Genomic DNA, 18,462 nt, shown 5'->3' with positions numbered 1-18,462 from the left:
AATTAAAGTAACATAGAAATTTAAAAGAAAAACATGTCTAATGCCAATGGGTCAAATGATAACATGTTTGAGAATTACTTGGTCCATAACCACAAGCAATATGCCAAAATGGGCCGAATTTAGATAGATTAGCAAAATACACCATTAGAGAATTAAAATAAAAGAAAAGAAAAGAAAGCTAATAATGGTAAGTGCTAAGTTTGGCAAAAGGAAAGGCAAAGTCAAATGTTACGGGTCTTATACGGGTACACATAGTCGGAACGAGTGCGATGTTACAAATCATAAAGGCGGTCAAACGAACTCCGCACAAGAGTAGTGAGACTTTGAAGACATCGTTCAAAGTTGACAACTACAATGCCCTTGTGGCTTCCAAAGTAAGCGATTGATCGGTCGCCATAACTTTCCCGTGCATCACCAATGCACCTCCTTGACTAGTTAGGAAGGAGAGACGATCTCCATAAGGGAACACTTCCCTACGAATTGCCTTCAACTCTCTCTCAAAACTCGATAACCTTTTGTCAACTCCGTCCATCCAATCATACACTCGATCACAATCCAAACCTCCATTCGAGGACCGTGAAGTCCCAAACCCGTGTCACTAGCGACCTTCTCAACATATTTTAAAAGCACCAATTCGGGTCCATCAAACCTGAGACCCATCAACCTTATAACCGATCACACATACCATCCATAGCACTAACAGCATAACTATCCCGACCCACAACTTGTTTGATTTCCAACAATCTTGACACCCACATCCCATATGGAATATCAATGGTGGTACAAAATTTTTCTTTTGTGATAGTGAGACTCGTTTGGACAATACGGCTTAGCACAAGACTCACCAAATTCACTTTTTGACCTTCCAACCAAGAATAAACAATAATCTCCTCATAAATCGACACCTTATCCCTTCTTCCCCTTCTCGGCACAATCGTGTTCCATAGAAAATTTAGGAGAAATTTGATTTTCGCCGAAAGAGGACGAAAAATAATGTTTCCACCATCCGACCCAAGCTTCTCAAAATACTGTCTAATAGCTAACTGTTTTTCACTACCCACATTAGACCATTGAAGAATATGATTAACATCGATTCCATCATGAGGAACCGAAAAAGCAGAGCAAAAATCATCAACAGAGACCGTCACATCAACACCATTGACGGTCGCATGCAACACCCCTTTCCTAACTTTGACAGTAGCGAAAAATTGAACAACTTCCACCGGATATATAGGACCCGACGCTTGACTAATATGACCCCAACCTTGAAAATCAATAAAATCGACAAATAATTTGAGAGATAAAATAGTTTTCAACCAAGACTTAGGGTAATATATGCCTTCATGAATTGAATAAGGCAAGACCCGAGACACAAGAACACTCTTATCTTTTGTCAACCGAACTAGGTTCAATCCTTCCCTTGTTGCGTTTTTTGAGGCTTCTCGAAACAAAGGTCTCGATAGACCATTCCTAACAATGACTTCGGGTTCATCAACCTCATTAGCTTCATCAATAACAACTTTGTTATTTCCCTTGAAAAGGCAGCGCCTTTTTCCCTCGGACACCGCATCATCCCGACCGTGAAACAGGGGAGGAGACGGTTGTGAGTGTGGGGAAGGAAAACTAGCGGAATTAGGATTATTAGAAGGTTGTGGATTCATGATGAAGAAGATGGTTGTGTATGATGATGATGGTGATGGTAAAGGATTTGTGAAATATTTAGAAAAGAGAAAAAGTAGAGCAAGTGGGTAGTGTGGGGTAGGTTTACACGACTATAGCAATATATAGGATGCTAGTCTAGTTTAGGTAATTAGGTGATGAATTAATTATGGTAAGTAGAATCGAATATGGAATAGGAGATATATGCGAGATTTTGTGTAGCAAGTTTAGAGATATTTTTATAAAATTTGGAAAATAAAATAAGTATGGTGTATCTTAATTTTTGGAAATAAGTTAAAGTTTGTATGCCAATATAATTCTAAAATACAAATAGAATATACACGATAAATATACTTCTATAAACGTAAATATTCACGCAACGCAATATATGGACACAGTCATACAATCCTAATATTACAAGTCAGTCATTAAGAAATTAAACACATATGGAAGCTTAAGTACCATTGATTAAACCAATTTCCAACCGTAAAGTCTCAAATCGTTCTCTAGCTAATGATTTTGTCACAATGTCTGCCCATTGTTTCTCAGTACTATAAAAGTCAAGTTTTATATTCCCTTTCTCAACATGGTCTCGAAAAAAATGGTGTCTAAATTCAATATGTTTAGTACGTGAATGTTGTGCGGGGTTTTTAGAAATAATGATTGCACTAGTATTATCACATAAAATAGGAATGCATCCTACGTCAACACCATAATAACGTAATTGTTGCTTAAGCCATAATAATTGAGTATATACTAGTCCTGCAGCGATATACTCGGCTTCAGCAGTTGAAAGAGCAACCGAATTCTGCTTATTTGAACCCCACGTAATAATGCAAGGTCCAACGATTGTGGCAACACCTGACGTGCTTTTCCTGTCTAGAGAACATCCTGCGTAGTCGGCATCATAATAACCGACCAAGTTGAAATTACACTCCATTGGATACCATAAATAAAGCTTAGCCATTCCAATTAAGTATCGTAAAATCCTTTTTATGACCGTCATATGCGACTCTTTGGGAGATGATTGATATCTCCCACAAACGCATACGCTAAACATGATATCTTGTATGCTTGCAGTCAAATATAACATGATATCTTGTATGCTTGCATAGCATGGGAAATTTCCATTCCGAATTTTCAAATTAATTCCTTGATATACTTCTGTTGATGTATTTTAATGCCTTCTTCGGTTTGTTGAATTTGCAGAACTAGAAAGAACTTCAATTCTCTGATCATGCTTGATACCCGTCGTTGTGAGTATCAAAAATAAGAATTATAATTTCCTATTAAAACTAACCTAGGCTAGTGGTAACAGGGTCGAACCACAAGGAGGCGAATGTAAATTCTAATTGTCTAATTTAGTCTAAGGTAACAAATGTAGGGGTTGATTTGATTTGGTCTATATTAATAGCAATAAAAGACGAAAAGCTAAATAAACAAGTAAAACAGATAAATTAAAGGGTACTAGGATGGTCGGTTCGTTATAGTTTCGACGGCAGCATACTAAACAGGTCTAAATCAAACACCTGAGGCGGGAAATAAAGAGGTCCTCTCGGTCCACTCTTAACAAATAGCATCTTTCGATCTCGCTATGGGTCCCTAATATCACTAATACTAACTTTCGTCCTGAAAAGTGACTAACGGTCTAAACTTTACCTATCTTTCGATCTCAGCATAGTTTAGTAATTTTAATTGGCGATCTAACAACTGTCCCTATCTCTCGATCTAATGGGTCAGTCACATCCTAAGCATTCAACTAGTCGCGTGCACTCGATTCGCCGAGTAAAGAATTAAAACAATTAAAACGAAAGTAAAACCCCACGAGGCCAGTCGATCGACCAATGATGTCAGTCGATCGACTGACATGCGATTCAGTCCGTGTTCATTCTATGCCGCCTACACTATAATTCCCCTACATCCTAGCACGAATAATTTAGCTACTCATGGCTATGATGAAAACAATAATAATATTGACGATATAGATTACTGAATTCATGCTTAAAAGAGTTGAACAAACAATTAACATAAAGCGGTAATTATGGTTTCGGGAAACTAACTAGCAATTTCTAAACTATCAACGCAATAAAGATGAACTGGAATAAGAGCAAGTGAATACCGAAATTGCAGAAGGATTGTAACGGAATGATTGAAAGCACACCGAAAATCCAATGCGAAAATAGTTTCCCAAACCCTAATTATTTGATAAAAACTAAACTGAATGTAAAGCGAGGTACAAAAACTAGATGATTGTATCTGTTAACTAGGTTACGTTATATAGGAAATATACGTAACTATTATTCCAAAACCTAATGTATCATGGGCTTGCTATTCCTCGATCTTTTAATTCTCGTCTGAGTAGCGGTGTAGTCGATCGACTAAGCATGGCGGTCGATCGACTGCTTTAGCTGGTACTTGACTTCTATAATCTCGTGGATTTGTATTTTGGGCCTTAAATTGCGCACCAAGCTCGTTCCTTAAGTAAATACTTCACGTCAAAATGTAATGCAGGATACTCGGGGATGGATTTAGCTAAATTTTCGTTGAATTCTTCACATTTCTGCAATAATGTACAAAAACATGAAAATAGACGGAAATAGGGGAAATGGTAGCTTAAACTATACAAATGAGCTCTGAAATGCGTTGAAAATAGGATGTAAAACATCATATGAAAGACACGCATTAAACTTCCCCAAACCAAACCCTTGCTTGTCCCTAAGCAAGAACTAGACTCGATCTAATGACCTAATGGAACGAGTTCAATCTCAGAGCGAATTACAACATGTAAAGCCTAAACCAATTTAATGCAATAACTAACAATCAATTAGTAATGTGAATCATGCAAACGAGTTATAAGGTCGTTAAAACCCGCTGAACCGTCAACTATAGAGACTTATCAAATTGGACTCTCACGGGTCACTCAAATCACTCAAATAAGCACAGGTGAATATCGTAAAGATAGAAAGAATTCATATTGTAATGACTCTCACCTAACTACGACCTATAAGAACATGCCTGCAATCTAATATGAAAATGATCTCTACTACCGTACATATGCATTCCAACCAAACAAATGACCATGACACATGCCGAGGTATATATGTGGATATGTGAGGTGTGGGTAAGAAGAGGCAAAACATTTATGGAAGTGTGGAGGTGCAGGTGATCAAGCTAGTACCAAAACGGGACCATATGGAAACATCCAACTTCTTGCTCATAATCAAATGAAACGGTGCAATAGCAAGCACAAAACTCACAATCTCCAGTATAACAGAAATCAACTAACTCCCCATAAGATATAAATGATACATGGGAGCAAAAATCGCCAAAAGATAAGAATAAAATTATGCGAATTGATTCTCTTTCTTTCTCTTTCGAACTCCAGTCGATCGACCAGCATTGGCAGTCGATCGACTGCTTTGAATAGTACATAACCTCTTTTTCTCTTTTTTCGAATCATTTTATTTTTCTTTTCTTTTTTTTCTTTCTTTATTTTCATCTTCCCAACAATATCTCAAACATGAGCATATGCCACCAAAAATGTAGTAACAATCCCGAGAACTAACTTACTAGCTTGACAAGGGCAGGCTAAATGTAGGATGTAGTAATGGGACAAAAAGGCTATTTTTGGCAGTGTGAAGCTTATGGGCAAAACGAATAAAGGGAAACCTCTACCACATGTGTCAACAAACCCCAAACCGAATGCATACAGGTATTAAGCAGATCAAGTTCATATTCATGCACATTTATGTAACATGTCTCATAAGGAGTACAACTCACATTCCTAAATAAACCGGTCATAGATGTCACCAGTTATAGGCTCTAATAACTCAGAATATATGATGTAGTTTGCCAAAATTCTAAGTCAAGTCTCAAGTCCAGCAAGAAATTTAACGAAAACTCGTAGACTATGCATATATGATTCTACTAATAACATGTCAAATAGCAAGGCTTAGGCATAAACAAATGCAAATGCAGTATCATCCTTGAAATACTACCGTTTTGACTCGACCTATATGCTAAAATAAACGTGCAGTTTTTTTGAAATTTTTTGAAATTTTTCAATTCTTTTGAATTTTTGAATATATGTAGGAAATGAAATAAACAATGCAAACAGAATGTAAACGTGAATGCAAGCAAATGATATGCGACGCAAAACCCTTCCCCAAACCAAATCGCACAATGTCCCCATTGTGCAAAATCATGTAATGAAGAAAAGAGAAACGGGAATTAGGAGAAAATTAAATAAATAAAACATGAAGTAAAGACTTAGAAACTCACAAGACTTTAAGCGCAGCAAAGGAAACCTCCCCAAACCAGCGTGAGCTAGGAGGTTTCTGTAGCCAGCAGTGCTACTAATAAGTACCTGAAAAGACAGAACAAAGTACCACGCATAAAATCGAGAAAGCAATGATGAAGCGGTAATTATGTGCAAAATTGAGAAAAATAGAAGAAATAAAAAGTGACGGAAGATAAAGTAGAGTAGAAAACTCCCTTAATTCCACAAATCGACCAAACATAGCAGGAGAGAGGTCGTAAACAGGTGCAACAGTGCAGGTCGGTCGATCGACCACATCACTCAGTCGATCGACCGAGGTGAAAGGAACAGTAGCTCCTGGAAACTGCAGACCAGTCGATCGACTATATAGCCCAGTCGATCGACTGAAAATACTGCTGTACTTCAGATTTCTTCGTATTTGCTCAATTACTTGAGCTAATGGGGTTTAAAAATCTGCAAATGCACAATAATACGCGCCCAAAATTGCGCAAAACCCAAAGTAAAGTCTAAAGCGTATAAAATCCTAAGCAAACAAAATAAAATGCAAAGTTTCGCGCACACAAAAGCGATAGGAAGTGTTTAAAAGCAATAAAATGTTTGTAAAACATGCGATCAACTAGTAGTTGATCAAGAACGGCCACGGAATGGCCCACTTCGTCGGCTTCTGGCTACTAGAGGTAGCCTCAACGGTGCTTATCTTATCAGCTGCATCCTTCTTAGCTTCCACGTCCGTATGGCTCAACGGATCAACACTTTCATCATCTCCCCAGTCAATGATCTCTACTGACCCATCAGAATCCAAGTCGGATTTTCTCGCTTTGACCGACTCGTCATCTACTTCCTCATCAGTGCCGTAGCTAAGGCAACCAAGACCTCCTCTTTGAATGATTGGCTTCTTCGCAGCTGGAGTAACTTGCAGCTCTTCCTTCCCCAAACCAGCTCCTGCAATATCAGAAATAGACAAATCTTCCTCCAATTTGCTCCCAATCTGGGGCGGAGGGGTTACGACAGGAATAGGAGTAGAGATAGGCATGTCAGGAAGCACAAAATAAGATTTCTTTTCAGAAACCGTATTACAAGTCACGGGCCACATGGGGTCTTTCTTCTTAGCAGGTTGGGCAAAAACAATGGAATGCTTCCCTACTTTAAAAGTCAAGGCACCCGAACCAACATCTATGATCGCACGGCGGTGTGCGAGAAATGGCCTACCCAAAATAATGGGAATATGGGCATCCTCAGGCATGTCAAGTACGACGAAGTCAACAGGGAAGAAGAACTTCCTTATTTGCACGGGGATGTCCTCTAAGACTCCTATTGGCTGGACCGCAGATCGGTCAGCCATCTGTACTGTCATGTCTATCACTGCGAACCTAGTCAATTTGAGCTTCCTAGAAAGAGTCAAGGGCATTACACTTATACTAGCTCCTAAGTCACATAATGCCTTCTCAATAGAGAAGGTACCTATATTGCAAGGAACAGAAAAACTACCCGGGTCTTCTAGTTTATGAGGTGCAGTGTGAGACAAATAAGAGCACGACTCTTTAGTTAATGCGACAGTATGCACATTTTCAAGTGACTTTTTCTTAGACAAGAGTTGTTTCATGAATTTAGTGTAAGCAGGCACTTGATTAACTAACTCAAGGAACGGCACTTGTACATTCAAGCTACGAATAACTTTTTCAAATTTATTGAAAGATACCTGTTCCTTCGTCGGCACTAGTCTTTCCGGATATGGGGCTGTGAGAAGTAGCTTAGCCCTCTCCTCTAGATCGCGCATGCCGGTATCCGTGGACTTAGGCTGAAAGTCCACTACTTTCTCCTTGTTGAACTTGAACCCTCTTCAGACCGTCTCAAATGTGAACCATTGATCGACATCGGGTCGTGCTTCGGAGCCGGGACTGACCCATCAGCACTCGGGTCTTTCCTCAATATTTTCGGGACTGTCGTACCCCGAAACAAATGATCCCTCAAGTTGTCGGGCATCGGAGAACGAAAAGTCTCAAGATCGTTAGAACGATCTCGGTCGATCGACCGGTGATTGATCGATCGATCGAGTTGAACAGACAGAAGCTTCAGAACTCGCACTTGGTCGATCGACCAGGTATGTCAGTCGATCGACTGATATACCTGGTATACGCCTTTTTCTTTCCTTTGCTCGTTCCAGCTTTGTCTTGACTAGGTTTCGCCTCATCTTTTGCAGCATCATCCTCGACCATAGCAGGCCCCTCCAGGATTGACCCACTCCTCAACGTGATGGCATTAAGGGTCTCCTTTTGGTCGGTTTGAGTTGGTAAGTGTCCCGGAGCTCGAGTGGTATTCTTGCTAGCTAATTGAGCAATTTGGCTCTCTAGCATCTTCATCCCGGCCTCTCTAGCTTGGGACTCCTTCAGCAATAAGTTCTTCAACTCTGTGAACTCGTAATTTTTGGATTGTTGCTGCTGCTGAGGAACATACGGAGGCTTTTGATATGGCTGCTTATGTGGAGGCACATAGGCTTGCTGCTGATGCTGTTGTGGAGGTTGAGTCGGATTCAGGACATTCTGGCTACTCCACCTCAATTTGGGGTGGACATTCGGCTCATAGTACGTGTTTGTCTGCCTATAATGTTGAAAGGCAGCGTAAGACTCAAAGGGGACGTAACAATCTTCTGATATATGCCCCTCAGCTTCACATCTTTTTCAGACGAAAGGACCGTCTGAAACAGCATTAACATGGTACATCCCTCCTTTAGAAGCTCCTCCCAACTCATATTTGTCAAACCTTGCTGTGAGAGCTTCTAGTGCAGCAACAGAGGAAGATTCAGCAGCTCTCCTATGATTGCCTCTGGAATTCCCATATTCAGCTTTATGGGTGGCTAAGTCATCAATGATCTTCCACCCCTTAGTCTCTCCCATATTCTCAACAAATCGGCCATTGGCTGCAGCATCCAAAATAGCCCTCTGATCGTCATACAGCCCATTATAGAACTGATTGCAAAGACTCCATTTTTCGAACCCATGGTGCGGTATGGTTCGCACCAATTTCTTGAAACGGACCCATGCTTCATGAAAGTTTTCATCAGGCCCCTGTTTAAAGCTCTTGATCTGAGCTCTAATGGCATTTATCTTCGAGGCAGAGAAGTATTTCTTGTAGAATGCCAAGGCCAATGAATTCCAGTCGGTGATCCCATGAGCGGCTCGATCCAGATCTCTATACCACTCCCTTGCAGCATCACGAAGGGAGAAAATGAACATGGTCTCCTTGATCTGATATTGGGTCACACCGGTCGGCGGGGGTATTGAGCAACAATAATCAATAAAAATCTCCATGTGCTTGGCTGCATCTTCATTTGCAGCTCCCCCGAACTGGTTTCTCTCAACTAGGTTAATATAGGAAGGCTTCGGCTCGAATTTTCTCGCCTCCCCAGGTAGTTCGAATACTTTGTAGAGATCCGCAGCAGTTGGCTTTGAGTGACTAGCAATAGTTGCTTCTTCAGCCATGACTGGAATTTCTGGAGAAGTGACTGTCTCAGCTGAAGAAGTAGAGGCAGGAGATGTAGGTGGATCTTCTTCGAACAGAGCGTTCTCGTAGTAACTTGACAGAGTACTCAGCTCTTCCTCTGTCGGTAATACCATTTGTGATCGTCTCAACTCGCGCAAGGATTTCTCAATCTCAGGATTGAACGGTCCTAGTTCACCACCCTGTGACCTGCGCATAAGAGGAAACTACAAAAAGAATATAAGAAAAGTTTAAGGAACAGAAGTCCCCTAAACTAAAGAAAGACTAAATAAAAACAACTAAAAATTAGAACAATTGCCTCCCCGGCAACGGCGCCAAAATTTGATACCCGTCCTTGTGAGTATCAAAAATAAGATTTATAATTTCCTATTAAAACTAACCTAGGCTAGTGGTAACAGGGTCGAACCACAAGGAGGCGAATGTAATTTCTAATTGTCTAATTTAGTCTAAGGTAACAAATGTAGGGGTTGATTTGATTTGGTCTATACTAATAGCAATAAAAAAACAAAAATCTAAATAAACAAGTAAAACAGATAAATTAAAGGGTACTAGGATGGTCGGTTCGTTATAGTTTCGGCGGCAGCATACTAAACAGGTCTAAATCAAACACCTGAGGCGGGAAATAAAGAGGTCCTCTCGGTCCACTCTTAACAAATAGCATCTTTCGATCTCGCTATGGGTCCCTAATATCACTAATACTAACTTTCGTCCTGAAAAGTTACTAACGGTCTAAACTTTACCTATCTTTCGATCTCAGCATAATTTAGTCATTTTAATTGGTGATCTAACAACTGTCCCTATCTCTCGATCTAAAGGGTCAGTCACATCCTAAGCATTCAACTAGTCGCGTGCACTCGATTCGTCGAATAAAGAATTAAAACAATTAAAAAGAAATTAAAACCCCACGAGGTCAGTCGATCGACCAATGATGTCAGTCGATCGAGTGACATGCGATTCAGTCCGTGTTCATTCTATGCCGCCTACACTATAATTCCCCTACATCCTAGCACGAATAATTTAGCTACTCATGGCTATGATGAAAACAATAATAATTTTGACGATATAGATTACTGAATTCATGCTTAAAACAGTTGAGCAAACAATTAACATAAAGCGGTAATTATGGTTTCGGGAAACTAACTAGCAATTTCTAAACTATCAACGCAATAAAGATGAACTGGAATAAGAGCAAGTGAATACCGAAATTGCAGAAGCATTATTGTAACGGAATGATTGAAAGAACAACGAAAATCCAATTCGAAAATAGTTTCCCAAACCCTAATTATTTGATAAAAACTAAACTGAATGTAAAGAGAGGTAAAAAAACTAGATGATTGTATCTGTTAACTAGGTTACGTTATATAGGAAATATACGTAACTATTATTCCAAAACCTAATGTATCATGGGCTTGCTATTCCTCGATCTTTTAATTCTCGTCTGAGTAGCGGTGTAGTCGATCGATTAAGCATGGCGGTCGATCGACTGCTTTAGCTGGTACTTGACTTCTATAATCTCGTGGATTTATCTTTTGGGCCTTGAATTGCGCACCAAACTCGTTCCTTAAGTAAATACTTAACGTCAAAATGCAATGCAGGATACTCGGGGATGGATTTAGCTAAATTTCCGTTGAATTCTTCACATTTCTGCAATAATGTACAAAAACACGAAAATAGACGGAAATAGGGGAAATGGTAGCTTAAACTACACAAATGAGCTCTGAAATGCGTGGAAAATAGGATGTAAAACATCATATGAAAGACACGCATCAATGCTCATCTCAAATTCAGAATTCATCAACTCCGAAAAATATTTGCACAAACCGTGGTTGGTCGATCCAATGATGATATCATCAACGTAGATTTGAACAACCAGGAGGTCAGTATCCTCGGATTTTAGGAATGGGGTTTTATCAACAGATCCTCTATTAAATCCAATGTCAAGTAGAAATTTAGATAATCTGTCATATCACATTCTTGGTGCTTGCTTGAATCCGTACAAGGCTTTGTCTAATTTAAAGACATGGTCTTAAAATTTGCTATCCTTAAATCCAGGGGGCTGTTCTACGAAGACTTCTTCCTGTAAATACCCGTTTACAAATGCTGTCTTGACATTCATTTGGAAGAGCTTCATTTCTTTATGAGCCGCAAACGCTATTAGAAGTCTGATAGCTTCAACACGAGCAACTGGTGCGAAGGTCTCGTCATAATCTATTCCTTCTTGTTGATTATAACCTTGGACACCAGTCTTGCTTTATTTCGAACGATGATTCCAACATCATCTAGTTTATTTCTAAATACCCAGCTTATTCCAATAACTGATCGATCCTTAAGTCGTGGAACCAAGTGCCAAACTTTGTTCCGTTCGAACTGTTGAAGCTCTTCTTGCATAGTTATTACCCAATCTGATTCTGCAAGAGCTTCTTTAATATTTGTTGGTTTGATCATGGATATGAATGAGTAGAATGAGCAGAAATTATTCAAGGATCGTCTCGTTTGAACACCCTTCTTAATATTTCCGAGAATATTGTCCATTGTAGTGAGCTCTTGTATTTCCATTTAGTTGAAGTACTTGGTTCTTCATCATTATTGGAGTTAGACCCGATTTCATTTGGCTAAGAATTTAAGGAAGTTCCCCCTGAATCCAATTCAGGTGTTGTAGTAGAGCCGTTTATAACTTCAGACTCTATATCTTGATTTGGATTCAATGTTATAGTAACATTACCTATAACATTGGATTGAGAATCCTTATTTTGAGACAATGTTATAGTATCATTAACTATAACTTTGGTTTTCTCCTTTTTGTCCTTAGAAGAATGATCAAGATCATCATTTATCCCTTCAATATCATTGTCTTCCAATTCTAATTTCGGGGGATCGTCTCTAGAAAGACGAAAGTGAGGTTCGTCCAAGTCTTCTTCCCCATCATGTAAAGGCTTATCAAACACATTATCTTCATCAAAAATAACTTGAACACTTTCTTCAATACAGAGTGTTCATTTGTTGAAGACTTTGTAAGCCTTGCTATGATCCGAGTATCCTATGAAAATCGCCTCATCACTCCTAGGGTCGAATTTGCTTAACCTATTCTTACCATTATTATGAATAAAACACTTACTCCCAAAACAACGAAGATGGGAGATATTAGGTTTGCGACCTCTTAGAAGTTCATAAGGAGTTTTCTTAAGGATAGGTCTTATCATAGCACGATTATGGATATAACACGAAGTACTTATAGTTTCAGCCCAAAAGTTACGAGGTAGATTACTACATAAAAGCATTATACGAGCCATATGTTCTAGTGTTCTATTCATACGTTCAACGACACCGTTTTGTTGTGGAGTTCTTGGTGCAGAAAAGTTATGTCCTACACCATTAATTCTACAATATTCTATGAAGGGTTGATTTTTCAAATTCAGTGCCACGATCTGTACGAATAGACACAAGATTAGTCTTATATTTATTTCGAACATGTTTCATAAGACAATCAAATTCATCAAAGGTCTCATCTTTTGAATGAAGGAAGATAGGCCATAGATACCTTGAGTAGCCATCTCCGAGGACAAAGACATACCTAGATCCGCCTCGACTTCTTACCTTCATAGGACCACAAAGACCCATGTGTACCAATTCCGATGCATGATTTGTGCTTACTACTCTTTTGGGTTTGATAGATGATCTCACTTGTTTGTACTTAGCACACGTGTCACACAACTTTTCTTGGTCGAACTTGATCTTAGGTAACCCTTCAACAAAGTCCCACTTCTTTAGTTTGTTCAAGGTTAGTGAGCTAATGTGGCCGAACCGTTTATGCCACAAACAAGGATTATCAAGAGTAACATTCATGCACGTAAAAGTGTTAGTAGGAACAACATTTAAATCTACCATATACGTTCCTTTTCCTATGGCCTTCAAGAATAACATTACTAGTTCCTTCAATGATAATGCGACAACCATCAGTGTGAAAAACAACTTTGTTACCTTTGTCGCATAGTTAAGATATGCTATGTAGATTATGCTTGAGACCATCCACTAAATAGACATCGTTGATTGCTTGTGACTTAGAAATTCCGACTTTGCCAACACCGATCACTTTTACCTTTTTATTGTCCCCAAACGTCACCTTTCCTCCGTTGAAAGGTTTGAGTTTGAGTGAAAGAAACAAATTCTTGTCTCCAGTCATGTGTCTTGAGCATCCACTGTCAAGATACCATTGATTGTTTTCTTTCACTATTACCTGCAGAAAGGATTAGATACAGTTTTTCGGTACCCAAGCTAGGTTGGGTCCCTTATGATTAGTTACTCTATATAACAAATCCTTTCGTACCCGAACTTGTCTAATGGTCATTTCTGTAAACCTGGGGTAACTTTGTATAGGAGGAGTTCTAGGTTTAGGGATTTCTCTTAGTCTAGGGGTTTCTCTAGGTCTATTAATTTCTTTAGGTCTAACATGACTGCTTTTCTTGTAATTTGGATTGCTTTGACAAGGAGTTTGTGAAGTGCTAGGTTTCTTGGTATAGTCAAATGCCATGTCATAGAACCAACGAAAGTTGTTATTTATTTGTTCGTTAGGTTCATATATAGGGGATTCATAATCCTCGACTGTTGTGTCAACCGTTTTACCATGGTTGATATTTTTTCATATATCATGCGTTCTTTTGACACAACTGTCTTGAATGTGACCCGTATGACCACAATAATTGCAAATCAGCTATTCAGGAAGATCAACATATTTCCTTTTTATGACATCAAAATCCGAAGGTGTTGATTTGCATTTAGAGTGATCTCTACGGCTGTAGCACTCATGTCTAACCCCATCTTCATATTATTGCCAGATTGTTCAGTTAGGAAGTTTAGGACTTTTGTGCAACCTTCCTACTTATCATGGACTTTCCTAGCATGTAAGAGTAAGTCTTTTAGGGTTTTTATTTCATATTGACATTTCGTGTGATCAATGTCGTTCTCCTTTTTATAATTGTCACGAAAGTCTTGGAACCTTTTGTTAAGAATAAGTACAACATATGAGTGTTGTTTCTTAACATTGATCATATCAGTTTTAGATTCCTTTAATTGCTTTGAGAGAGAATCTATCTCTTTCTTTTGGTCTAAGATCACTGCATCATTAGATGTGATCTTAGTCTCTAAAAGTTCTTTGCCTTTTCTAAGTTCTAAAGTCATAGCTTCATTAGCTATAACTTTGGCTTGGAGGTGCTTAATATTAAACTTTAAGTCTGAAGTTATAGCTTCATTAGCAATAACCTTGGACTCTAATTCCTTCTTTTCAGCCATAGTGATATCTAATGTTGTAGCTTTATCACTTGTAACTTTAGATTTCAGCTTCTTAGCTTTGGCATTTAGAGTATGATTCTCCTCTGCAATATCAAGAATCTGTTCCTTCAGATCATTTAATTCTGAATCGTGTTCATGACATTTATCGAGGGATTGCTAAAAAACTTCTATTAGGGCACTTTTAGACAATTTCTTAACGCGTTTTTTGAGTTCCAGATAACTGACCTCTTCATCGTCATCTTCGCCCGATTCTCCAAGAAAGCAATAGTTTGAATGAGAGTTAGTGCTTTCATCGTCGCTGTCGAAGATTAGGTCAAGACTAACACTGTTGAGATAAAGATTGGCTACTTCGTCATCTTCAGATCCCTCGTCATCTTTTGAGTCAAGATCTCCCCAGCACGAAGCCATAATTACTTGTTTGAACTCTTTCTTTGTCATCTCGTGTTTCACCTTATCCTTGATTTTTTCCCACGTCGGACAATCCTTAATCATGTGATCAGTTTCTGCACACTTGAAGCAACTTCTATTGGCGAATGATGATTTAGTTTCGGTTACTTTCTTGTTAAATGAGATATTGTTGTTATAAGATGATTTTGCTTGTTTGTTTGGGAAGATTCTTTTTTTAAACCGACGTTCAAACAAGACGGTTTCATCTTCTATGTCGGAGTCAACATTTTCGCTCTTCAAAGCTATGATTTTACCTCTTCTTGGTTCATCGTCGTCTTTATTAAGAGTGATTTCATGGGCCATGAGAGCACCAATGAGTTCTTGGTAGGAAAGATTTTCAAGATCTCGCGATTCCTTCGTTGCTGTGACCTTGGCACGACACTTTTTAGTCAGGCTCCTAAGAACCGTTCTAGCAATGTCCTCATTGTTGAACTTTCTTCCTAGGTTTTTCAATTCATTTATGATACTTGAAAAATGTGCAGACATGCTATCCAAGGACTCATTTGGCCCCATATTGAATAGCTCATATTTCTGTACTAGCAGATCTATGCGGTACTTCCTAACAATGGAAGTACCTTCATATGGTAATTCAAGGCCATCCCATATCTCCTTGGCGTTGAACACGAAGAGAACCGATTGAACTTTATAGAGATCATGTCGTTATGCAATAGACATATTGCTTTAGAGTTCGTTTCGGCTCTCTTGTAGTCGGCCTCGACATAGTCGTCTTCCTTCTTCTCATATGTAGTGCCTTCAACGGATGCAACTAGAATTTTGTGGGGTCCGTTTTGGATCAAACACTCCCAATCATGACCTTTCGCATAGTGAGTCATCATGTTTTCCATAACCCGTAATTCTTCTCATCAAAGACGGGACACTTGAGGTGATTGGAATCAATTTATCACGTGTTAGGCAATCAAGAGCACGAGGCTTTGATACCAATTGAAGTGTCTATCGATCTGAAATAATCAAGAGAGGGGGGAGGGGGTGAATTGAGCAATTAAACTTTTATCTACTTTTTCGATTGTGTATGTATAATTAATTACATAGAGTTTATTGGTTAAACTTTAACTAATTAACTTATTAACGAATTAAAAACAAAATAAATAAACGAAAGAAAGAGAGACACACAGATTTTTGAAGTGGTTCAGTTTTACAAGGCGAAACCTACGTCCACTATTCTCGATTAATAAATTTAGTACCATTCTACGGATTACAAATTTACTAACCCAACTCGTAAAACTAACTCTAGTTGTAACTCAATGAGTACCGTTAAATACTAGAGTGACTAACTTACGCTAATAAGAAAGCACTACTGATTCTTACCAAGGTTCACGTTAATGAACAAGTAAGAAATCGATTAAGCACTATTATCTTATAACGATAACTAACAAACGAACATGCGAGTTTATAAACACACGACCTTTTTTGAAAATTGCAAATCGGTTTTCTTGCTTTTGAAAAACACAGTGTTTGCTCTTAAAATTAAAATCAATTTTATGCCTAAATGTCTTGTTTTAAATGTTGCAAGATGTAAAGTATTTATAGTGAAGAATGTGTTGGAATATGTGTCCTCCGACAATAATGCGATCACGACTATTGATCATGATGATCACATGTTTAAATCTCATTATAAAGAATACAATTGGGAAGTAATATTGTTACTGTCAACTGGTCAACATATATCGGTAATGATTGGCTGACTAGAGTTTGACATTACTGTCGTGTGACGGTGGTGATCAGTTGACCCCCTAGGTCATACCTAAAGGGCAATACTCTTAATTGATTATTTAATTAATCGTATAATGTTGCGAGTTAATTAAATTACTTGAAAATTGACGGACGATTTTGGAAGTAAAATTTACGTATCAAATTGAAATGTGATTAAATGAGATACGGTCTGAGTAATTGAATTGTATCATTACTCGGATGAAATAATTGTTTAATGTAACAATTAAATTTGAATGAATTGTTATAAATACAATCGGTTGTAATTTATAAATGGTAAAATATTTTGGCACAAGTAATTATGAAATTACTAAGTCGATTTTTGTATGTGACGTATTTTTATTAATACGTTGATTTTTAATATGTTAAAAATGCATAACAAATTTATATCACATATGACATGTGACATATTGACAATTGACAAAAATAATATGGAATCCATATTATAAAGTGGGCCGAAAATTAGAGGGTTGTTGAGCTAATTATATGTTGATTGTAATTAGTGGAAGACATGATGATTACACTAGTCACTAGCCATGCATGACTATTGTTCATTGTGAAGAACAATTTTTCCATGCATTGGCTCTCCTCCCTCTCTCCTTGGTCCGGTTTTTAAGAGTGAAAAAACTAATTGTTTTTCCTCTTAATTTTACCTCATATACTATAATGAAATGTCATTATTCATTCATTCTTTTACACAATCTAAAATAAGAGTTTTAGTGAGATAAAAACTCCCATCTTCTTCCTTCCCAAAAACCAAAATGTATAAGTGTTTTATAAATATTTTGGTTCAATTTTCTACCTTGATTAATATTATACTAGTATTTGTAATATTAATTAAATTAAGAGAAGCCTTGGGTATAAAGCTTAGGGAGAGATCTTATACTTAGATCTTGTTCATCCATAAGGGAAAGCTCAAGAACAAGAGAGAAAGGTGATCTCTCTTGTGCCCAATATAACCGAAATCTTCAATGTAAGGACATGATTTCTCCTCTATTATATTATTTGTTTGCATGCATAAAATCCGTTTTAATTTTATGACAAATTATTTAGACATATATGAGTATATTAGTATGTATATGAATCTACATTTCATTCAATCGGTATCAGAGCCACGGTTGTTTGCATGCAAATTGGTTAAAAGTTTTTCCGATTTATAAGAATAACAAATAAAACTTGTAAAATTTGTGTTATTATGATATATCACGAAATTATTACATGCATGTTAATATTTCTGGTCCTAAAATGTTTCAGGATATTTTGGTTATTTTTCGGATTTTTTATTGTTCATAATTTACAATAATGGCATTTAAATGTGATTTTATGAGTAAAAATGTCATTTTTGGTCTTAAATTTGCAATACTTCGAATTTTTCAGTGATTTTTGGATATGTTGTCACATATATTATTTTGAGATAACCTGTAAATTTTCATAATTTTTGGACTTGTTATGCTCGAAAAATGGATTTTTCATTATTAAATTCGGATTTAGGTGAAAAATAGGTTAATATGAGTTAAATTTCGAATCTGGTCATAGTTTTTTAATATGTTGTCACATGCAATTTT

General features: G+C 37.7%; 1 non-coding gene across 1 annotated transcript; it reads left to right on the top strand.

Annotated features, from left to right (window-relative positions):
- The first annotated feature begins 8,929 nt into the window (after positions 1–8,929).
- On the top strand, positions 8,930–9,036 carry LOC141597975 (small nucleolar RNA R71). The gene has a single exon (XR_012523181.1). It is a non-coding gene; the product is annotated as a small nucleolar RNA R71 (small nucleolar RNA).
- Positions 9,037–18,462: the final 9,426 nt, after the last annotated feature.

The sequence above is a fragment of the Silene latifolia genome, chromosome 8, assembly GCF_048544455.1.
Source record: "Silene latifolia isolate original U9 population chromosome 8, ASM4854445v1, whole genome shotgun sequence".
Classification (NCBI taxonomy): Eukaryota; Viridiplantae; Streptophyta; class Magnoliopsida; order Caryophyllales; family Caryophyllaceae; genus Silene; species Silene latifolia.
Note: the sequence above shows the minus strand (reverse complement) of the source record. Positions and strands in the feature narration are given on the sequence as shown.